The sequence below is a fragment of the Rhipicephalus sanguineus genome, chromosome 6 (assembly GCF_013339695.2).
Source record: "Rhipicephalus sanguineus isolate Rsan-2018 chromosome 6, BIME_Rsan_1.4, whole genome shotgun sequence".
Classification (NCBI taxonomy): Eukaryota; Metazoa; Arthropoda; class Arachnida; order Ixodida; family Ixodidae; genus Rhipicephalus; species Rhipicephalus sanguineus.
Genome location: NC_051181.1, coordinates 140,530,405 through 140,554,926, shown reverse-complemented (window position 1 = coordinate 140,554,926; position 24,522 = coordinate 140,530,405). Strand labels below are relative to the sequence as shown.

General features: G+C 50.2%; 1 protein-coding gene across 1 annotated transcript in view; it reads left to right on the top strand.

Moving 5' to 3' along the window:
• LOC119396565 (runt-related transcription factor 3-like) overlaps positions 1-24,522 on the top strand; it is a 399,999-nt gene that overhangs the window by 15,261 nt on the left and 360,216 nt on the right.

The following is a 24,522-nucleotide window of genomic DNA, read 5'->3' as shown; positions in this document are numbered from 1 at the left end:
ATACGCCGTGAACACGGCATGTTCTGGAGTGTTTAGGATCCCGTGTATTTGCGGCCACCGCAAATGTGCACAGAGCCACACATTGGACTCGCCGCGGTGGTCTTGTGGTTATGGTGCTTGACACAAGGTAAATGTAAACTGGTAGCGTAACTTCCGTAGAAGCCCACGTGTCAAGCCGGTGGCTAGTTGTTGCAACAGTCGCCATCTATGTGAGGAGGGGACAAACAGAATTAAAAAAAAAAGAAAAAGATGACGTCACAACCGGAAGCGGAAATGACGTCACGTTTTAACGCGATGGGCGCGAAATTATGAAATTTTTTGACAGGGCGCCGCTTCTTACGTTTTTTTTATAACTGCATGTTCTTTTTCTTATCACTATGACGGCTCCATAATGGAAGCCTGCAAGATAACGGGAAGACGAAAAACACAGATTTGATAAATAAGGTGTATTTTATTGGCGAAATATTGCAGTTGAACAGGATATTACCCCAAAATATATAAGACAGAAATCAGAAGTAGCATAACAATTTAACGTGCACACTGTGAAGGTGTAATGTGGGCCCAGGATCCGAAATAATTCAACCGGCAGTGAGGTGATTCTATACACACAACACAGACTTTAACACAATCGATAACTCTGACGATTCACACACAACACACTACAGCATTCCTTATTACATCCTAAACGTCCTACGCGCCTCGCACCCAAACTGTCCTACTCGCCGTTATGAACTGTTGCCGCTGCGGCGAGGTCGGTCGTCACCGGTACTCCTTGGGCAGTCAACAGTCACGCTGCCTTGACCGTGGCGAGGTGGTAGTGGTGGTGATGATGGCACTGCAGGCCAGTAGATCACCAGGTCACTGCAGCGCAGGTTAGCTGCCCGTCGCCAACATGAGCCGCGGCCACCTCGTGACACCACTCGGGCCCCAGGACCTCAGGCCAGGAACAGACTAGGCTGCCGGTCTCTGTGTCAGCACCGGGCACAGAGCGGGAATCAGGCTCACCAGGTCCACATGGCTGCCGGACGCCTGGTTAAGCGATGTCGCGACCCGAACCGCCGACCAGCGGCTGCCGTTCCAACCGTGTCGCGCTCCAACTCCTCGAGCCGCACGCCCCGCTCGCGCTTCCTTTTCGTCGTCTTCCCCTCCAAGGCGTACCGCAGAGCAGAACTGTCGTTCCCTCTTCGCCCCGTCACGGGCCACACAATCCACATCATCACACACACAAACCTTGCACACGTGTTGCTCTTGCATCCGTAGACAGCGCAGCGTTTCTTCGCGTAGCGTGGCGGACTCATCGTCCCGAAGGGCGACAGCACGCCGGCCGTGCGTTGGCAAAACACAGTCACTGAAACGGTTCCCGATGGCTGCGATGGGCTATATTACCTTCTGCCAAGTACCACCACTAGAAAACAACGCTTATGCGAGGAAATATCTACGGACGACAGGCACAAACCTACTGCGCAAAAACGAGCGACGCCATTTACATCTCAAAATGCGCAAAACCGTTGGCCCATGTTACCAGACTGCCTGCATGTGCCCGCTGTTTCTGAAAATAAACGAAAAAAAATTGGCCACTCAACCACATACCCAAGACTAAAGTTTGATTAAAGTAATCTACTAATTTACTTTGTGACAAATAAAATTAAAACTAATGAAAATAAACACTTAATTAATTTTTTGTTTTCATTATTTGTCCCCCCCTCACCTAGTAGCGCTTTAATCGTCACGCGGGTGTTGATGTTTGTCGCAATAGGTTTCCGACCACTTTTCGTTCCGACTTTCGCGACCTATTTAGATTGACCTTGCTTGACATGCTGACCCGAAGGTCACGGGATCGAATGCCGGCTGCAGCGTATGTGCATATATGGGCAGTCGAACTTTTAATTGTTTATTCGGATAGCCGCGGCTGTAATTTAGCCTACTTTTTTTCATACGTCCAACCAACCTGCAAACCAATGCAGAATGCCACGGCCTGTTAAGATGTCCGCGGCTTGCAAACGAGTATATATATAACATATATGAACGAGAAAATGAAGCGACCTGCACTTCGTGGGGCGGCGGTGAGATCCGATGGGAAAACAAAGCGCGCCGCTGTTCGGCAGGGTTGCCCCCTTTTTGCTTCTTCTTCTTCTTCTTTGCGTTTCGAGAAACAAAAACCTCGTTTGTTCTCGAAACTTCGTTTCCTGGTCGCGCGCGCGCTTTCGGCTTGCCTCTGCGACGTTGCTGTGTGCCGCGCCGACGCGTCACTTTGCGTTGAAGACGTGGCAGCCGTGGTGCTGTGTGCGTTTGTATGCGTGTACTTTGCACGTCACCAACGCTCTCTCTCTCTTTCTTTGTTTTGCTGCTGCTTCCCACGCTACCGCGATTGCTGTTTCTACTGTTTTCCTACTTTTGAGCGTCCTTATAGTTTTTGGTCGGTTTCACGCAAGTTGTGCGTATACCCGAACGAGCTATACCCGTAAGCTCCGCAATAGCTTAGTCCTTTCCTCCTCTCCCGTTCCCCTCTCCCTGACTGCAAACCACGGCCTGCTTTGCCTGCTTCGAAAGTTCCGCGTTGCCATAGCTACTGCTTCTACTGTTGTTGTGCTGTCGTTGTTGCTGCTATACTGTAGGGTTTTTCGCTCCCTCTCTCAAGCTTTGGCTGACTATATACACGCTCGCGAGTCGGCTTTGGCTTTGGCTCGTAAGTTGACGCAAACAAAGCCCAACAGGCAACTCAATTTCCGAACGGACGCGTGCGCGCGCAGGAAACCCCGGCCTCTTTCTTTTTTTTTCTCCTGTTTTGATGTTGATTGTGTGCGTGTTGTACGCTCCTTGACGCGTTCAGTACGCCTATTGGCTCGCCCGTAGTTTCGAATTTCTCGTTTTCCTACGTCTAGCTGGTTGATGAAGTGCCGCTGTAGCGTTGTTCGCGGCCGGTAGCGAATTTGCGTCAACGTCACCGAGAACAGCACGTAATAAAAAAAAAAAGAAACACCATAGCGATCCTGCGAAGGAAGTTGCGTTATGTCGGAAAGTAGAGGAAATCGTGAACGGCTGGTATCTAACTGCGTTGATTTCGACAACGTAGACTAACTACACAGCGAACAACTGGAATAAAGTTGTAGTTTTGCCTCGCGCTGGCTGCTGACATGTGTCAGCCCGACGCAACACAAATAAACTGAGGTATATAGCAGTGACAGGAGAGCGGGCGTACCAGCGAGTAGCCCTTTATATGGTGTGCGCATAGAAACACAGAACAACGCAACGTCACAGACGGTCAGATACGGGTTGCCCGAATGCTTGGTCGACCGGTAACAATCTGTCACCCGGAGCGAAACTCTTTATGCTCCATAGGAAATAGCTTTTTTTCTCTTTATTCAAAGATTATGCTTCCTCTGCACGTTTCATCTACTTACTCTTTTAGTCGCTGAGTTGTTGTTTGCTTTCTTTTTGCATTTGCCAGTATACAGTAAGAAGCACGTGCATACCATAAAGGGGTGATCGAAACACAACTGTGCCTGATGCAATGGCATCTACATAGACGCATTTGTAGTGCCTTGTACCAGCCGCGGCTACTATAGAGGATATGGTGCTCGACTGCTGACTCGAAGGTCGCGGGGCAGAATACCGGCCACGGCGGCCACATTTCCATGGAGGCGATTTGCTTGAGACCCGTGCACTTAGATCGAGGTGGACGTCGGGGGTCGACATTTCCGGAGCCCCTCACTACGGCGTTCCTCATAACAATATCGTTCTTTTGGACGTAAAATCCCAAAAATTATTATTATGTAGTGTCTTGTAAATGCGCATGCATCATGCTAAAAACCTAACATTTCCTAAACGCAATTCAGTAATTAGTGCAAAAAGAATAACGTTTCGTAAACTATACAATTCAGCCATTAGCGATCGAAAGAAAGAAAGAAAGAAAGAAAGAAAGAAAGAAAGAAAGAAAGAAAGAAAGAAAGAAAGAAAGAAAGAAAGAAAGAAAGAAAGAAAGAAAGAAAGAAAGAAAGAAAGAAAGAAAGAAAGAAAGAAAGAAAGAAAGAAAGAAAGCGGTATAGTTCAGAGTATGATGAAAAAGGGACGTGACAACAACAATCGGTGCCTAGACAGATTGCTTGCGGTGGCATAAATCTTACATAATCTATTTTAATTTTCACGTGTTTACGCGTATTCGCGGAGACTGTATCGCTTACGTAGAGAGTTTTAAGTAGATTCTGCATAAAAATCCAAACTGCCGAATCTATACATGACACATTTTATAACACTCACGTTTACACAATCGCATGTCTCTCTCTTTCTTTTCCGGCTCCTTAATTATATTTTCCAACCCTTTCATCAACGCAAGCGCGTCACCCCGACGCGAGTCTGCCGCGCCCACGTGAGGCCGCTGCAAATACATTGTGATGGCTGGGGGCCGGGAGTGGTTTAATTAAATTAATCAGCACGGTGGCCCCAGCTGCTTTCCATGAGAGGACGCATGGAGAGCGCGCGTGCGCTCGCATTAAACTGCGATGTCCATTTTATATCATTATATCGGGAGTTTCCGCGAAAGCTTTAAACAATTTTGCAAAGACCTATAGCGCAGCCCAAAATATATATCTATTATTATTTTCTTTCCACGACGCGCCTATTGCCCTTGAGGGCGTCGGAAGATGCCCGATAATCTCAGATCAGTTGAAGTATATTTAAAACAATTACTTCAGGGGTTTTGTTGAACTCGAGGAACTTAATCAACGCTCAGAACGTGCCCGCTTTTTATCTATACACCGAGATAAAAGCGCAAGTGCGAAGATACTCCAAGAAATGCCGGTCCCACAAAGCTTTCCTCGCGCTAGACGGAACAAAGCACTCGAAACACAACTGTCATCGTCCATCAGCCATTCCCGGGGACAAACGTAGCGATACGTTTGTTTTCCTTTACGATACGATTCTAAAGCAGACACGAGACCGGCTGCTTTCCGGCAGTTGTCATTATTAATGTTATTTGATATGCGTACACAAATACACAAATGACAGAGAGAAAATAGGGAGTGTGCAGGCTGACAGCTGCCACCTATAGAGGGGCAAAACGCCTGCAATACTGTTTCGGGAAGAGGGAAGAGATAGAGGAAAGGAGGATAGGAAGGAGAGAAAGAGGAAACAAGATTAACTTGAATGCACGGAAAGTGTCTAAAGACTCCGAGTGCAGTCATGTGATGAGAAGGTGTCTTGCATGTGATGTCGCTGGAGTCGACATTTCGATCGTCGGCGACTTGTGTATTACGTGCAAAAAAATAAAAATAACGCAAAGATATACAGAAGTGTGTACCCATATCTATAGGAGTGACTGCGGCGTATATAGTGAACTTCTTTATACTCAGTAACGAGTTGGTAACGTGTCGCCGTCTGCTGGAACTACTATTTGTGCGACGGCATAATTAAGGGTATAAAAGAGATGAACTCGTGTCTCTGGCCGACTTCCGATACCAGGCGGGGAGAAGAAAAAGAAAGAAAGAGAAATAAAAAACCATGCAAACGAGTGCCCTACCCCCCCCCCCCCCCTTTCCTTCTTTTCCTTTTTCCTGCTCGGGCTCGCTGTCTTCTCGTGAACGAGCCGCCGTACGATCCGAAACGAGTTCATCTTCCAGAGGCGCGCGCGCGCGATATACCCCCAGAAAACGAGGTCTAGTCGCATACGCTTCTTGTTTTCCTTTTTATTTCTTACGCGTGGCGGCTTGCAACATTGTGCTCGGACGGGGCAGAGCCTTCTTGCCGGGGTGCCGCCGCAGCCGCGCTTGTAACAAGAGTGGCATGGCAGCAGCAGCAAGCGAGGTCTTCGCCTGAAGAGAGACGTCAGGCGCGCGTTCTTCCGCTCGCTCCGCACCGGGCCGCAGTTCCGCGCGCTGCTCCTTCCGGCGCAGGAAGACGAAGAAGAAGAAGAAAGAGACGACGACGACGAGCGCCTCAAAGAGCGGCGGCGTGACGCTCGAGCGCGCCGTCAGCCACTACCGCGGTGGGCCGCCCTGTCGCAATGTGGTAGCCCCAAACCATTAGGAGGAGTACGACCCGCAGGAGTCCTTCTCTCCCTCTCCGTCTCCCCTCTCTTCCCTAACTCCCTGTGTGCACTCTCTGAACCCACTCACTCCCCTCGGCTTCCTAGCGCTGAGGGTTCCTTCCTCCGCTCCTTATCGCTGTCTCCGACCCTCTCCCTCCCTAGCTCCCTATCCATCCTTTTCTTTCCTTTATTCGTTATCGTCATCTTGGTTTCTCTCTCTCTCTTCATTCCTTTCGCCTCTCATCCCCATCCAAGTCCCTTTCTTTCCCTCAGTAACATCACCGAGTTGCTCCTTCCCTTTTCCATTCTGAGTGGCCTCTCCCCAAACTCTTTCCCCATCTACCTTTCCTCCGAGCATCACACTCGTTCCATTGCAACCACTTGTTTGTATTTTTCCTTTTCTTCGTTTTTTTTTCTTTTTTCTCGCTTCTCTCTGGCGGCGGCGGCACTAGTGCTTTCCGGCGGCAGTGAGACAGGCCGGCGGCGGCGCGGCCTCGATGGGTTTCGGACCGCGGTCGAAGCACCAGAAGAGCGAGCGCGTGCGAGCACCCCAGCCAAGAAGCGAGGGTTCCGGTGGCAGCGCCGGTTCATTAAAGGCAGTACCGCGCCGTGCTCCTGCTCCTGCTGCCGCGGCTGTCTCCTTTTCCCGCCGCCAGCTCTCCATATAGCAGGCAGCTCCATCCTGTCTTCCTTACATTTTTCTTCCTCTTTCCCATTTCGGGATTTCTTTTCTTGTGCGTGTACTTTGATTATTGCCTCTTCCCGTCGGTTTCCTTTCGTTTGCCCTTCCTTCTTCACTTTCGGATGCGTGCCTCCCGTATCTGCGAAGCTTCCTCGTTACAGAAGAAGGAGGTAAAGAGAATAAAAAAAAGGTGGAGGGGGGGGGGGGAGGGCAAAGGTTCTCTTTTCTCGCTCTTCTAAGCGAAAGAAGACCCTCCTACGGCTCCCTTCTTAACCTGTTCTTTGCGTCCCCACATCACCCGACTTATGTGTGTCACATCCCCTCCCCTCCCCCTCCTTGCGATCCCCCTTCTTATTGTACTTTACTTTCCTTCGCTTCAATTTATCCGGAGCTGTTTTAATTTCTCTGATGCCCGGCAACTTCGCAAGCGTTATGTGTGTTTCGGAAGGCGTTATTACATTGTCAATCGCTTGACGCTCGCCCCCTCAAGCGGCGCTTCTTCGAACTGCTCTCCTTTCTCCTTACTCTCCATCGCTTCTTTACCAAAACCATGGAGAGCTTATCGTTTGATGAGAAAGCGATGATAAGTAAAACGAAACTATAGCGTCCACGTGTTAGCGAAGGGCATCTCGACACCGTTGCCCTAAAAAATCAGCTTCTTATGATTGAGAGTGGTATGGCTGTCGGATAAAACAAGACCACCGGAGCTTATAAACAGGACCACCGGGGCTTACGCCGGATTAATTGTGCATTCAGTGAGGCACGCAACAACGGCCAGCTTGTCTCCACCATGGCCATTATATTATCCATCACATGGAAAACATTTCGTCAAAAAGGTGGGCTATGGTAATGGATGATGGAAAAATATTCAATAGGGTTTCCAAGGCTATAGACCGCGTCTATTCCAAAACAGCAACGACAGTTTCAATGTCAACAGTATACTGCAAGAACGACCACAGTAACGACTGCGACGAATCATGGCGGGGATCGTGGCTGACGACACGCGGAATCGCTGAACAGCCGGCGTTTCCTTTTCGATGCGGTACGATACACGGTATGATACAAGGTGACTGCACGGTAGCCAACATATCGGCGCAATTAAGCGCGCTAGCCGACCATATCTCACAGGTCGCACGGCGCAACAACACGTCCGCAAACGTGATCCCGGTAAAGCACGGGTTGCGTGCATACATGCACCCGTGGGCAGCGCACCATTTCACGCCCAACGGCACCGCGCTACCGCTTCGGCTGCTGCAGCTCCGTTACCGGGAGAAAGATATGCCCGCAGACAACGGGACGGCCGAGCACTTTGTGCGCGAAATTGCGTGCAACGCTGCAAGGACTGTTGCCATATACTCTGCGAGGCGTAGCCTCCATACAACCTACACCTTGAAGCTGCGCTTCGTGTGAAGTGCCACGGTGCGTGATAGTGTAAATGGCATAGGGAATTGAGAACGAAACTTAGCAATGTAGACATTCTAAATGATCGATGCCTGCAAAGGAGCGAGTAGCCCGGATGAACACTTTGCAGCGACAACACACAGACTTAACTTAGGAGGAGATGAGGAACACTCAGGAATTTTCGATAAGGTCATTAACATGAGCTTCCTTCTAGCATTCTCTGCGACTATTCCAGACATAAGCATACAACAATATAAGTATACATTAGTATGTAATAACTTGCACACGAGGTACACTGTGAGGTCCTGAAAGCCAAAGATCAGTTTTCGTAAGTTTGAGACCCTCTCGTAACTGTTTAATAATGTCATTGACGCAGTTGAGACATCGGCGAAGTTGAAGACCCTCTGTCACCAGTCCGAGCATCGAGAGCAGCGACTAGTATTACTTGACTGCATTGAGACCTCCACTTTACCATTCCTTACTCAGTGCTTCCATATATGCTACCGGTAAATGAGGATAATTATAGGCAGCCTCGCGTGTGCAATGGTAGCTTACTTAAACTCGTTTCACCTCGCACACACACACGGTGCACAGAATTAGTGACGGCGAACGTCATGCCGCTAACGGACAGGGGCCGCCTCCGCGGTCTGCTGGCGTTCGCTCGCCCTCCGTACGGGATGGTTAGTGAGGCGAGACATACTTCCATCCCCCCCTCTCGCCTCGCCACGCTGTTGTTGGCCTTGTTATGCTTGTTTACGCTGACCATGAGTGTCCCCCAGTGTTGCTCGGTTTTCTTTCTCTTTACTCAGAAATTGCGGGCGCGGCCGTCATTCGAGACCCTCGCGTGCACTTGCTATGTCGCGATCCGCTTGCTCTTCCAAGAATCGTCTAATAAATTTCCTCCTCCTCCTTATCGTGACGCGCTGTTCGCCGGCGCGTTCATGGTGTGCACTAAACCTTTTCAGGAAGTGTTCTATCTTAGAAACGAAAGGATAAGGACTTGAAACAGAAACAGGGCAGTCAGGCACGAAGGTCTCGTTATTACACGGTGCCAGGGACCGCAGCACCGAGGCGTGCTGAAATGAAAGCTGCTAAGGATATTTGGTGCAAAATTATGTCCGATATATAGCTTAGTACGATATCCATGTCATCTCTTCCAGTTCCGCAGTTCACTTAGTAAAATGAACCATGAGCTGAAAAACATTCTGCTTGTTCGTTTAAAACGCGATGCGGCAGCTGCATGAAGGAGATGTTTTTGGTAATGACAGGATATCTGATAATAACATAGCGCGGAAATGATGCGGAGTTGTCGCTTCGAAAATTCAGACGGGCGTTTCGCGTTGTTTACGCCTTGATAATTGACGCAGAGCTCTTTGATGCGAAGATTAGAAGTGCTGGTATACAAACAAAGTAAGTTAAACTTCAGAGAAGCGTCTTTTTTTTTTTATGTTGACGTCGCTATCGAACTCAGTGTAACAACGTTACCCAGTTCCTGCGTGCAGCTAAAGATTAAGAGGACATTACGCCCGCATTGAGATACACAAATGCACTCTAGATGCGTAAAATGTAGGAAAGATGTATATGGCGTCCCTGGCGAGACAAGAGAAACTTCAATAAATTGCATACTATATCGCCACTAGGAAAGCCAGGTTTATAAGACGGGCACATGAACAGAAAGGATCGAGCGCCAACTTGTCTAACAACACTGAAGAGAAGCTTCGCCTGCCTATATAGAAACGCAGCCCAGCACGTAGGTGTCACTGCCTCAACGCGAAAACTATATATATAGAGTTTCGCTGCAGATTATGCGTATAGCAAAACGCAGGAACACCAATGAACTTTAACTGTATATAACCTTTTCTCCCTGCGATAAACGTCGCGACGCATTCAGGTTTCCAGACAGCGCTACAGGTGCCACATTCCTGCCGAGTTAACCGTCGAAAAGATTCAGGTAATGCCAACGCAAGAACAAATGCCAGTGTAAACAGGTGCAACGAGACATCTGCAGGTGCCACGAAGGAAACAAAGCAAAGAACACCGGTGCATGCAGGTGACTGTGGCAGGAAAAGTGACAACCAACGAAAAAGAAGAGAGGACCTGCCTAGGAAAAGAAACAAAACAAAAAGAAGAAGCTCTGTACATGTAGACAAGTCGACAAGGCACGCTGAGAGCCAGCTAATGGGACGGGTACGTGCGCCCGACACTTGTCGCGTCTTGTCGTCGCAGTGGAGGTGCAGCGGCATGAGAAACGGCGGGCACGTCGTCGTATATATACAGCGCCTGGTGCACGGACGCCTCCGTTCACGCTATCTGCAGGGCGTGGAGGTGGTTGTTGCGACAAGGTGAGATCAACCGGCGTGCGCGTAGCTGTCACGAAAGGAGGCACGTCTGTCGACAAGCGCAGATGTCGAGTGACTTCTCTGTTCCATCTATACGTGCACTTCGGCGCATCTTCGCGTTATAACAGGAGAGAGAAAGTAAAACACTTGCCATCGGACCGTTGCTGGGCCTTTCTTGCTGTGCTATGCGCATACGGTGTAGGGTTGCGAAGCACAATTGCGCGGGTTCGACTTCCGGAAGGAGACCGCATCGATGGGGGGCGAAATGCGAAACTTAAGTTCGTGGTAAATAGCCCATGTTGTCAAAGTTAACCCGGAGTGTTCGAGTATACGACATATGCCTTACAATCATATCTTAATTTTGGAACGTAGACCTTTGATTCTTTCGGTTACTCTTAGGATGAGAAATCGATTTGCTTGCAGAATGGAGCAACGCGATACTTGAGGCAGTGTTAGTTGCGAATTTTTTTACATAAATTACTTACTCTTAAATTCGGATTTCGGACTGTAATTAGCTATAAGATGGGAGCGCTAAGATATACGAGAACGCAGGCGCAGCGATAGTCTCCTTTCATAAACAGCAACGTTAAGGTGCGATAAATACATAACAAAGTTAGGACAACGGTGAGTAGACGAGTTCTGACAGTAAAGTATGTGTTGTTACGTCGTCATTTATTGAAATTTTTCGTTCGAAGTTGCCCTGTCACCTCACCAGAACCCATGATGGCAAGGAGCAGAACATGAGAACAAAGAACTCGAAGCACTTGCTCGTATGTCGAGGCCTTGTCGCATTAAGCAGTGGTTCGCGTATATTTGTGCACATCAACCATCCACGCATTTCATTGTTGAATACACTGTAGCTTCTGCATGTCGAAACACCCCAGATTTACATCGTGCATTTGCTTTATAGTCAACCAACAATAACCCTTAATATCCCGCCATAACTGTGGACATAACGGTGAGCGCCATGGCACGCACAATGAAGTTGAGGCCAAATATATAAGCTCATTATTCTGACCTGAAGTATTGCCCATCACCTTCTATAAGCTTAACGACTACACCACAACAGCTGCCACAACAACACACGCAAACAGCCATCTCGCCGACACACTAAATGCTTTAAACAACGCGGCGAAAGGCAAACAACGCAGATGCACATGGCGACGCCCGAACGAACATTATATTTCTTTCTTTTTTGCCAGGTATTCCTAACCACTCTTCGATGCTGCGGCTTCGCACACGTCGACACGCGCGACCCATTCTGAGCACCGGACGGCAAGGCAAGCTCCCGCGAGCGGCCAAGGCGGCGGCGAGCGCCGCATACAGATGAGCGAGCCTCGAGCAAGCCGCACTGACCACGGCACTGACCACAGAGCAGTGGCCGCAGGAACGGGACACGGAGAGGGTGGGGGTGTAGACGGCAACCTCCGGCGAATGCCTGAGTGTTAAAGCCGGTGAAGTGAAAAGAGCTCAGAAGGAAGGGGGTGTGCTTAAATTGGCCCCATTGTCTACTACGCTGATTACGTTAGTCGCTGCGGTGCTCCGCGCGCGCACCTCATATATAGTTGGTTCGCGGCTGCTGCGCGAACAACTCCGAGCACGCCAGAGGCGGTGGTCAGCCGGCCACCCCCTCTTCCGTCCCGTCGCCCTCTTGAGCTGTATTCCCTCGCGCTTCAAGGAGCCGCTAGCCCTTCGCAGTGCCGCTGTCTTTGGTCCGAAACCATACCCTTCTCCCCACCGCCTTACCCTTCTCTCTTCCTCCCTTCCGCTTTTCTCATCGGCTCCCGCTTTGTTCTCAAACGCCGCAGCCTGCAGCACTCCCGGGAGCTAGCACAGGCCGCGGGCGCCCAACGAAGAAGACGCCAACGACGACGCTTCGCCCGCAAAGTGGTTCCCATTCACGGCTCTTTTCACTACGGTGTGCGGCGAGCGTGGGCGCGTACTTACATTAGCAGAACCCCCACTTTTTCATTACCGACCGTCCTGTCTCCTCTGGTCTCTCATTGTCTCTTCTTATCCCCACCCCGACCCCCCTCTATCGTTTTCTTTAACTTTACGTTTCTCTCAGCACTGCGCTCGCCTCATTGTCGCGGACACTTGTGTAACAACAGTGAGCGGAGCGAGAGCAGCCTTTTAAGGCTCCCTCGGTTAAAGCGTATAGCCGCATTATACGCCCCCCCCCCCCCCCCCCACTCTCCTCCTTCCTCACACCCCCCATTTCCTTTCCCGTCTTTGTGTCTCGTGGTAACGCGTTGATTAGCGCGTTTGAAGGAGCGAGCCATGAAACGGTGGCGAACGAAACACGAATGTGGAAACACCTCTAATAGCCCCTTCTGCTGCCCCGCGAAAGCGGGGCTTGTCGCATGTGCCGTGTTTGAGAACGCGTGCCCCGTTCTCGGAGTGCCGTTCACTTATACACGCTGCGAATGTTGCTTTATATGCGAAATTCTCATTCGAATTGACTGAAGAAACGAAAGAGCGGGATTGCGAAGCGTTTACGTCCGACCCTTCATCTCGTGCAACGAGCGTAGCTTTATATATTAACTCGTCATACAAATTAACTGTGTGGTTAAATGAATTACTTTAACAATGGATATATATGCCAAGATTCCGGTTCAGCTGGGTTCTGGCTATGTCGACATTTTGTTTCAATAAGTCTGTGTTTCTAATGCCGTAGCGTTGTCTTGTACGCTGGTGGTGTTGTTGAGCTTCCTTCGGAACCGTAACGACACGTTGTTAAGCGTAAAAGAATGGTAGTGATCGCTAACGCTTGTGTTTACCATCACTGCTTTAAGATGTGAGCTGAATGCACGCTGAACCGGCGCACCGCACGCGCTGCAGAAAAGTGAAAGGAAAAGTAAAGAAACCGCACACTGAAAACGTGGTGTTAAAAATTTCTGCTAGCTGAATGTTGTGCATAACCTTGGAATATTAATCATAATTGCTTGCTGTATATTTAACGGCTTCAATTTCTTACACATGAAAAAAGTAATAATAATTGTTGGGGTTAGAGAACACCAAAAAATATTTGTTCTGTAAGCGCGTCCATGCGTGCACAAAAAGAAAGCGTATTGAAAAACAACAAGAAAGCGGGAAGCGGTGCAGTATCGCGAAAGCCATGGTACCGTGGCTTCCAGCTCGGTCAGCGTTCATTCATGCAAACACGGCGCAACGAGAAGCCGTGCCGGTAGATGCCAGTGGTTAACCTGTAAACGGACATGAAAGCATGTTTAAACCACATTGCAACAGGCAACGTCATCACTCCAGTTACATCATCGCAGACCGGCACTTGAATGGCTCTGAGAAATTTACTTTTTCCTCAGCAGTGATATGTTGTACATGTAATTGCCATACTTCGCCGTTGAGCTAATCATTCGGGAAATGGTAATGTTCATTTTGTAAGCGGTGTACTTCATCCACATTATGCGACCGTCTGCCATGCATATTATTATCGCTTTTATTGTCGTCATGCTATCGTCGTCGCGGAAGAAGTCGGCAGCAAAAAAAAAAGAAAAAGAAAAGGTTGCCCGGGTGGGGGGGGGGGGGGGGAGCGTCTGAGTGGCGCTTTTTTTGTGTGTTGCTGATACCACGACAATTATTATGGCTAGCTGCATCGGCGACATTTGCTAATGTGTAAAATAATAATTCCTGGGGTTTTACGCCCCAAAACCCCAATATGCTTACGAGACACGACGTAGCGGAGGGCTCTGGAAACTTTGACCACCTGGGGTTCCTTAAGGTGCACCTAAATCTAAGCACACGGACCTCTATAGCATCTTGCCTCCATCGAAATGCGGCCGCCGCAGCCGGGATTCATTCCCGCGACCTTTGGGTCAGCAGTGAGCACACGCAAGAAAGTAACGTGCAAATAAAAGGAGATAAGTTACCCAAACTTCGTATACGTTGCAACCAGATACATCACCAGCGTAGCCAGAAATGTTTTTTTTTTTTTGGGGGGGGGGGTAGTGGGGAGGGGGTTTCAACCATATTTTATGTGTGTTCGTGCATGCGTTTGTATGTATCCGTGTATATATACACATGCAAAATTGAAAAGTTTCGGGGAAAGGTGTGACTCCCCCCCCATCCCCCCACCCCCCCACCCTCACATGGCTACGCCAGTGAGGTGTAGACCTACTTTTCGTAGTATATGAAAAGGAGTGCCCTACAAGCGTAAGTATCATATCTAAGTAGCCGTGGTTACGATGAGACCAAGGTTTCAGTGTGGGACTGTGAGCTTCTTGCTCATCTATTCTAGTACACTGCACTTCATCGTACCGCCTTGAGCAGAAAACGCAGCTGCCGGACGATACAGACGAAGGACCGCAGTCGATTGGGAGCATTCCAGACGCGAAGTGATTGCCATGCCCGTCCTTCGTGCGCACACGAAGTGTACGGGCTCGATTGAGACAATGCCCACGCCGTGCTGGGCGCCACGGCGCGTACACGCCATGACAGCTTATTACTGGCCATCCTTTTTCCGCGAGAACGCCCCGGTGGCGTATATACCGTGTACGTATCAAAGGCGCGCTTCCATCATGCCGGAAGACAAAGCCAACGCCAAACACGTGGCATCTGGCACCGCTGCCCACGCGAAGATATACACCACACGGCGCCCGACGTTAAGTGTGTGCAGTACGGTTGAAGGTGTACGCCACAGTGAGGGTATGTAAGGAACGCGTGCGAGCATGTATAGTGACCCAAAGCGCCCATAGTTGGTCAAGCGTAGTGCACATGTGGTCGTCCTACAGTGTCACGAGCTCATGTGATCTACAGTTAAAGCATAAACGTTTGCACCCCTGCAACTGCTGTGCATTTGAAGTAAATGGATAAGGTAACCGTTTAAGACGAAATAATTCGAACAAGATTCAATGTATGAAGACATCACGAAAAAAAAAATAAAAAGACAAGATTCAGACGCCGTTAATCGAACATTATTTTGGAACACGTGCGTTTGAGTTCGTAAAAGTAAAAAAAAAAACACGCCGTTGATCAGTGCGTGGAAGCGCAGGGGAGACGGAGTCACATATGTCTACGCGCTTTCAACTGAATAGAAACACACTGCATGAAACACACTTGGTTCGAATACACATGGCGGTGAGAATAAATGAGGGGGGGGGATGAATCGAGAACAAAGGGTAACTCAATTTCTTTTACTCTTGTTTTGTACACAAGCTCGCGAAACTACATAACATGCATGGAGTTAGTGACGTGTTGCATGGTTTGTAACCTTCGACTTTATCGGTTTTTGCCATCCGTTGCACCGAACTACATTACAGCAGGTTACGGTGCTCATTCTATCTCGTAGGCGTGCGCGCGCACACGCAAACACACACACCGCAACCTGTCAAGAAACGTATCATTCGCCCCGATCCGGTTTCGAGCCCGCCGGTGTGAGAACACGGTAATGCGCCCGACTCTCCTGGGGTCGCTGTGTTGCGATCGCGTTGGCGTATAGTACACACTCACACACGTACAGTACGATACCGTTGCACGCACTGTACACAGGCTTGCACAGCTGGAGGAGCGAATGCGCGCGCTGCACTAGTGAGGAGAGTTGGGTGGAGAGGGAGGCGTCGTTCTTCGAAGCCCTTCGCGTCTAATGACGGCCGCCTATCGCGCTCTCGTCTAATGGCACCCCAGTGCGGGCGACTCGCGTGCGAGGTCCGGCTGATCACGCTCGTATACATATAACACGGGTCTGGTTCGCTGCGGCAAGCCGATGAGAGAAAGAGGGGTGCGGGCTGATGCCGGCCGCATAGAGCACACGCACGTATGTACGTACGTGCAGACACACCGCGAGTACAACTCGCATCCTGTATCATAGTGTGGCACACTCGCATGTATAATATACGGCCGGCGGCGATAAAAGAACAAAGAATACACGGCTCATTCTAATCGGAGAGTGAGACTCTCGGCAGTCATGTATGTAGAGCAAGAATAGGAAGATACTCGCCGGTGTATTTAAGGCGCACACATCTGGTAAGTACGATTCGTAGGTGAGACAATGACGCGCGGTATATAATACGCGGCGGGGGTGCGACGCGGTTTCATCGCGTGAGAGAGCCAGACCGCGCACCGCAGGATGATAGGGTCGGGTCTGCGATCACCGCAACGGACGAACCGCAGGTTACATGTGCCGCGTAGAGACGGAGAGCTATAAGAACGGATAGGAGGAGAGGCTGCGGGTGATACGGGCCCCCATCGCTGCCTTTATGACTGCGCTGGTTCTCGGTCTCTCGTCTCCATATCCATGCCTGTGTGCGTACACCGCCTTGCGACGACGCCCCTTTTCGAGCCGATGTGGCTCGCCTTTTCGACGCTGCTGAAGGCGCTGTTGCGCCGAAGGGCAACGGAGCGACCGTGCGACGGAGTAATTCACCGCGAACCTCCGAGTGCCAAGATCGTCGTGAAAGTCGATAACTTCTATAGCTGTATCACTCTTCTAGCAGCTGCGAGCGCGAAAGTTTATTCAGACAGTTTAACTATACACACACTTTCTTTTAGTCTCTGTGGGATTCATGTGTCTGCGGGCTTATGACAGATGTCTTGCATAATGATGTCTATATTCAAGCCTGCTTTTTTTAGGAGCCCGCTTAAAGGTGCACGAACCACAACTTGACGAAATGGAATAAACTTGCAAAGAAAATTGGTTAATGGAATGCCTGAATGGAATTATCAGTCTACTGTAATGCAGAGCGAAGGGGCTTACTTGAAGTATGCGAACGCTCTATAAGCCGGTTCATAGTCTCACGGGGAAATATCAGAGAATGTATACCGTCACTGTAACTGAGGCTCTCACCACGCTTTCAGCTCTAAAGAACGTGCACATTGTTTTTGCAACAGCCATTCGCTCGGTAATCTTCATCTTGATTTCTTTCGAAGCGCAAATACTTCAATGCCCCCAATTTTACCATCACGGCAGTTACAGCTGCTGATATGCACTGATACAATTTGTGCCGTTCTACAGCGTTTAGCTGCGCACGTGGCTCAAGCTCTGCTGCAAAATGGTCGCTCTGCTATACCGAGCCGTAGCACGTCACTGCAGACGGTCTCTGCGAGTTCCTTGCTTCATTCGAGTTTGGTGCTTACCATTTATACTGAGCAAGTAAAAAAAGACTGCCGCGAATCTGTGTGATACCAGTGAACTGCAACGCGGCGAAGTGCACGCAACCTATCAAACCTGTGCCGCCGTGAATCGCGGGTAACCTGATGTCACCTGGTTCGTAAACTGCGCACAGCCTCGTAAGACAGGCATCCACTGCCGCTCCGTGCCCGCATTAACCGCCCGCGACGTGGAGCTTAAAGCCGTGGCGCGCCGGGCTTCGCAGTTTTCGCGGTGATGACGGTGCGAGCGAGGCGCGGGCACTGGCGTGTGCGTGTGTCTCGTGTTGCCCTGCCGCGGCGGCCACCGATGCCCGGAGGCGCGTCCCGTTCGCCGAGACGGTAGCCGACCGCCGCCTCGTGGTGGCCGACCCACACCCTCAAATTTGGTGGCCATATTTTATACATACGGGGCCAGAGTGCACGGCTCTCCTCGCGCTCTCTGTGCGGACCCCCCATCCCACCCACCCCCGGCACCCCCTCCGTTCCCTGCGCTATCTTGTTCTTGTCTCGTCTAGCCACGCAGTGCGTCGGTTCCTTGGCTATACGCTGTTTTAGTTTTCTCTCTCTTCTTGGTCCCTTGTGCGGGCTCGCCCGCGGCCTTGCGGAAAAAGCGACGCGATGCGAAACGAAATAAAAGAAAAGACGAATGTATCTAACGAAGTAAAAGCAAGCTTTACGTAAGTGCCTGTAATGAAGAAACATAAACCACTGGGAAAGTACGATGCGTTACGGCCGTGCTTACATATTCTGCAGTATGTATATGGCCGCAACCGGTAAGCGGCGCAGTCGCGGCGATTAATGATGCGGGAACCTTACGTCCACTGCCAGTATACTCGTTGCGTGCCAAAAAGGCGTTTTCTTTCCCTTAATTATACTCTCTATATTTCTATTCCTCGTATTTGTTTTATCGTATTGCGTTAGAGTGATACGGGGTAGCTAGGTTTCGACGACATTAAAGGTAATGTCTGTGCTAACTATATACAAGGCGTCGGTGAAGCCATGTACGGGCAGGCCACGTTCCGAAGATATCGGGAGAGTATACAGCTTGAGGTGGCACTGCGGTAAATCGCCAGCGTCCCATAACGAGCCTCGGGAAAAACCGTTTTTCCCGTGGAGATATTTAATGCCATCACACGGCCTCCCGCCTGCAGTGATGCTGTCTTAACGAAGCACTCTTTTTTATTTAGTAAAATTTGTTTCTTTATGAACCGCAATACAGGGAGGCTGTTTACCTGCCCAAGAATTTGCGGGAATGCTTTTATGTGGGCGAGGAAACACTGAAGTTTTGCGCTATGCTCTGGACGCGATAGTACCGCACATGTGCCCCATGGAGGCGAACTTTGAACGGGCTTTCTCTATAGGTGATAGGGGAACACGCCTTGCTGATCAAAGCGCACTGTGCCCATTTCAATATGATCAAAGGTGAATAGATATATCGGAAGAAAATGGACGCTTGATGCTGCCTCGAAAACTGGCTTATGTAATCGATAATGTGGAACAATGAATTCCCTGTTTTACATTTGACAACTGTTGGTATTCTGAGGAAGAATCTCAAAAGAATAGAAAAGCAGAAACCGCGAGATATAATATGCACTCGGCCAGTCTCACCCTGTGGCACCATTTATGTACGGGTGTCCGCCGCGGTGGTACAGTGGCTACGGTGCTCGGCTACTGAACCGAAGCTCGCGAGTTCGATCTCTGCCGCGGCGGCCGCATTTCGATGGAGATGGAATGATATAGGCCCGCATATGCTGTGCGATATCAGTGCACGTTAAAGAACACCAGATGATCGAAATTTCCGGATCCCTCCACTACGGCATTCCTCATAATCATATCGTGATTTCGGCACGCAAAACCCGAAATATTATTGCAACCTTTTACGGGTATATTACCGGCCAACCCCTCAAAATATTTAAGGATTTCCTTTTCTTTTCTTTTTTCTTAAGATGCGTTCTTGGTATATCCGCGCGCACGAGTTTAGCGGAAGCCGCCAGCAGCCATCACCGAGAGCTTGCTTTTCTGCGGCCGACTACCGCGTGGTGGCGTACGCGTAATAAGAAGTTGCCAACGCATTCGACCCGCTCTCTCGCACTGCAGAATCAACGAAGATATAGGGAGGACGCGAGGGTCGGTCCAAAGATGGGAGTCTCTCGCGAAAGGTGCGTCGTCGTCTCTTCTCCCGCATGGCAAGCGAGGTGTACCCCCCCGCTCATAAACGGCGGTCGGCACAGGCGAGCCGTGAGAAACCCCCTAATCACGGTGTCGGCCGCCATTGCCGCCGCCGGCAGGGCAGAAAAAAAAAATGTCCGCAGGAAACGACGACTCGCCCATAGAGCGATATTCTAGAGGCGCGGAGATGCCGAGGTATACGTATACATATACAGGGAGGAGAGGAAAGTATAAGGTTAGAGAGAGGCGGGGTGGGTGCGGTGTTGGCTGCCGCTGTGCAGGGCCCGCGGGTGATGTGCGCCTCTGCAGAAAAGACCAAGACCATATGAGCGGATGCGACACGCCGCAGTTGAGCTATAGCTGCTTACATACCTGCCAGCTTCTTACCTGCCCCCCCCCCCCCCCCCCCGGCGTATAGCTGCCTGCGTACACGAGTATTTACTCATCTTGCACACACGCACATCGACAGCAGCAGCAGCAGCAGCAATAAAGTGTGTTCAGTGTCCGTACGTTCAGCGCTTAGCAGGATGCGGGGATGCCGTCAATGTCCCGTCGGTCTCCAAAAGCGTGCTGTGTCTGTGCTCTTCCTTCTGTTTATGGCTCTGATATTTCCCTTCTGTTCTTCCATTCCTCATTGGACATGCCCTGCAGACAAGGGCGCGTCTGGAACGCGTCCTGTCCGTCTCGCATTTACGTTCTGATTGAGTCTCTCTCCGGTCCTCGCAGCGAAGCTAGCTTCTTTTTTTTTTTTTTTTTTGCCGGTGGTTTGTGCGGTTGGCTTGCGTGCGTGTGGCAGGGGTCTTGGCGGTTGCCTCCTGTCGTTTCTTTCTCTCTCTCTCCCTTTCTCTCTCGTTGTGGCTTGGTCTGTATGAACGTCGCGGCGGGTGCGCCATAAAGAGCAGCGTGGACGCGGCCTCTTCGCCGACAAGTCCTGTGGCATGCGCTTGTGGCTATACGGGAGGAAGACCACTCCTTGCTTGACGCGCGCTCGCCGTAAGGCCTTTGGGCTGAAGATCACCTTCACTCTGTTATCATCTGCTGCCTCGTCTGAATTGCGGCGTCGCTTCTTTCAGTTTGCTGTTTTTCTAGCTCACTCATTCGCGCTTCAGTTTTTGCGTGCTACAGAAACCTGACAGCGAAAGCCAAGTATGATTCACGTTGAAGTGAATGTTCATTTGTTTATGTCGGTATTAAAATTCTGTGAGAAAGGACGCGACTTGGTTACATGCCAATGAGGAAAACATTGACACACATGCCTCTAGCCTTTACGAGAGCCTGAAAATAGTGCCAAAAGAGGTCTCGAACATTTTTTTCACGCATTTATGCGTGACTATTAGATTTATGTGAACTCAAGGCAAGGGTGTCATCTTTCCGCAGGTGATAAAATCATGCAGAGGGCAACCCGCATCCTCAAACTGTCGAGGGCTAAATTCAATTATATATCAACGTCACTGTTACTGTATTACACTGAGCCTTGATTAGCTATAGTTATCATCCGCATCTACCAAATTACGTCTCGTTTCAGAGTTATTTGTACACGTTTCGAGAAATCGTGTTCATTATCTTCAGGCTTTGATGCTTACCTGACTTCGTGTTACAAGCGCACGTAGTTCCTTGGCTGAAGTCGCGTAACATCAACGTTCGCTATGGTTGCGTTTTAACGTGCTAAGTTGCCATGCATGCATTTATGCAGAGACAGCTGCGTCAACTAGACAACATCCTACTATTCGAATGCAGGGTGGTAGGAGCAAGGCAAGCCCCAAACTCTGGCTGCTGAAAAAGAACTACCTCCTGAGCAATGCATTTTTTTTCTCACGGCTTGAATGCAAAGTTCTGTGCAACGACCAAATACAACCCGAAGGAGAAGAAAATCGCAGCTCCGTAGAACGCATGCAACTTAAAATAAAGAAGTCCTCGCAATCTTGAAGAAATCTGCGCAGGTGTGAGTGCTATTTGGCGTAGGGCTACTGTTCGTGCAGTCCGCCGCCACCAGTTTTTCTCGTTCTGTCGCTTCTCCTGAAACCCCCTGATGATCGCTGAGGCTCCAGCTGGCCTATAGATCAGGACCTGGCGCTCACGCTGCTATTTCGCTAGAAGCAGAGCTGCATGGAAGGAAGCCACTAAGAGCAGCTTTCCTTATCTCTCGCTTTTCGGTGGCGATTGACGGAAAAACTTAATGCACGTTGAAGCCGCTTCCTGGAGGTGGAACACCATGCACGATAAGAGGGTGAACCGACAGGCAGAATGGAAGCAAACATCAAACAACGTCAACCAAAATCGACATCCGTTCCACAGCAGCCATTCTCTCAGAATACTTAGCCGCGATACCTGGCTGTTCAGAGTGTAATGTGGGCAAGTGCGCATTCGCTGTTGTTTCTACGGAATGTCCCATTACTTTGACAACTGTGCGTAGACAAAGCCTGTTAATTTCGCGCGAGACAAGTTCTGTGGTAGCACACTGAGGCTTCAAGTAGTGTTCTTTTTTTTTTTGCGAACTTTCCACATCATCACTTCCGATAACCAGATGATATCGTTAATGTGTACTTTTCAGCATAGCTTGCACCGAAACTAATTGGAACATGCAAGCACTGCGGTTCCTACAACTATAAAAAACCTATACAGGGTGTTCAGAATTAAGCTTTATGGTTTTCTTAAAATTCAGTGTTGGGAAGAACGTGAAAACTACCTTTGCAGATAAGTTATGTATCCAGGGTGACACAAAAAGAGACAATAATTATCGCTGTCAGCCGCCGAATTAACTAAGATTGAATAATGAACTTTTTAATGAGTGCAGCAAGCGGGCATGTTTGTATTGAAAAGTTGGAAGCAGTCGCATTTCTACACAGTTCCACTTGGAAAAATGCTTCTAGCATGTCTCTGCCCCAAGAGATCCCGCTGCAAAGTTTAACTGCGGCTTGCATGATTACGCATGCAAGACATTGCGCACTGGCGTAAATCTCCTCCCCGATCGTTCAAAAAGGCCGGTAGATCGCAAGAAGCGCAGTAGCGCTAGAAGAACTTCGTCCCTGTGTGTGTGTGTTTTTTTTTATCTTGTGTGTGTACGTGGGTTTTTTTTTCTCCTCTTTTTTCCCCTCTCCCTCTCTCTCTAACCCTCTTTCTTGCCCCTATTTCCCCTCCCCAGTGCTGGGTAGCAAACCAGATGCTAATATCTGGTTAACCTCCCGGCCTTCCTTTTTTCATCTCTCTCTCTCCTCCCCGATGACCCGAGGCATTTGCGTGCGGCGTTTAATCTGACAACGGGTCGAAGGCATAGGCAGAGATGATAACGGTTACCCAAGGTTTTCCTGCCGGCTGGCGATAGCAAGCATTGAAGTAGGATGGCGCGCGCGCGCCATCATACTTGCTATACGCCTATATTTATGTTTCTGTTTCGCAAATTGCTAAACTATACGCTCCGTTAGAAACACACGCGCAGTCTTAAGTAAAGAGATGGAAGGAAGGGTCGTTGCTTCCACCTGCCCTTTCACCGCATGACTGGGCAGTTGACCTCTTCTGTCGCCGCTATACAGTAGCGCAAGCCATGGAGCAATTACACCTCTAAGACGGTAAAAATAGCGACGCCGGTCGTGTAGGCTGCCCGGCGAGCTGAAGGATATCCGAGCGGGGCCGAAACATTCCCGAACGACCGAGGCACACAAAAAAAGGCAAAGTCTTCCGAGAAGGAGAGGGACTAATCGCTCGGTTAGACGGATACCGTTCGGCGCACGCCCGAATGCTCCGGTGTAACACAAGAGACGCAGGACCTCGCATCCGCGGTCCGACGTCGTGGGTCAACCCGAGAATCCGCGCTCGACCGAACAGGAGAAGCTCTTGGGCGTAGGGAAAGAAATATATAGTAGAAAAAAGGACCAGGGAAAGAGAGGCAGGTTTAGGGAGGAGTGGAGAGGGCGAGGAGGAAAGGCATATCGGAGGCTGGAAACTTGAGGCGAACGTGCGGCCTCGGTCGGCGGCGGCGGCGGGCCTCGAGATGGCCACATCAGGTTTCCCGCATCCGTGCGAGTGATTGGGGAGGCCGAAAAATCGATGCCCAGAGCGGGGGCCTTACCAAACCCTCACGACGACGGTGGCGGCTTTCATCTGACCTCACTCTTCCCCGCTCTTTCCTCCTCTCCGCTTCATCCACTTGCTTCCCAAATCCTCATCAACCTCCCGCTGCGTCCCCCTCGCCGTACCCTTTTTCCCGGACTTTCCCCTCCGATTCCCGTGGGCAAGTCGCAACCAACGCGCCCGGGCCTGTTTTAAACGGACGACCGATGGGGGATATAAAGGGGGGGGGGGGGGCAAATGCCACAATACGTAAAGCTGGCGAGGTTATGCGCAGTCAAGATCACTCGCCGCCTTTCCACCTATCCTTCTTCTCCCCTTCCTTCGAGCGGCCTTCTAAGCGCTCTCTCCCAGCCCTCCTTCCCCCCTCACGTCGCTGACACGCGCGAAGGCGACCGATCTCTCGGTGTGCGTGCGTGTACGCGTTGTGCGGTGGCTAACCCCGAGAAAGAGTTATTTGGCCACCGCGGCTGGCCGCCCCGCCACCACCAGCTTTCGGTTCGACCCGTCGTCGCTTTCAAAGCTCGTTCATTCCTCCGGTTTCCAAATGGACGCAGCTGCCGGCGGTCGCGCCTCTTCTCCCGCGCTTCTAGCATCACCCGTTTTCCGCCTTCACTTCCATCTCCCGGTGTATATATGGAAGCCTGCGCTGTAATGGGCGACGCGTTTTCTGGACCTCTCCCCACTGCTGGGTTGCGATGACGAGAGCGCGTGGCTTCTGTTCTGCGAATGCGGGCTCT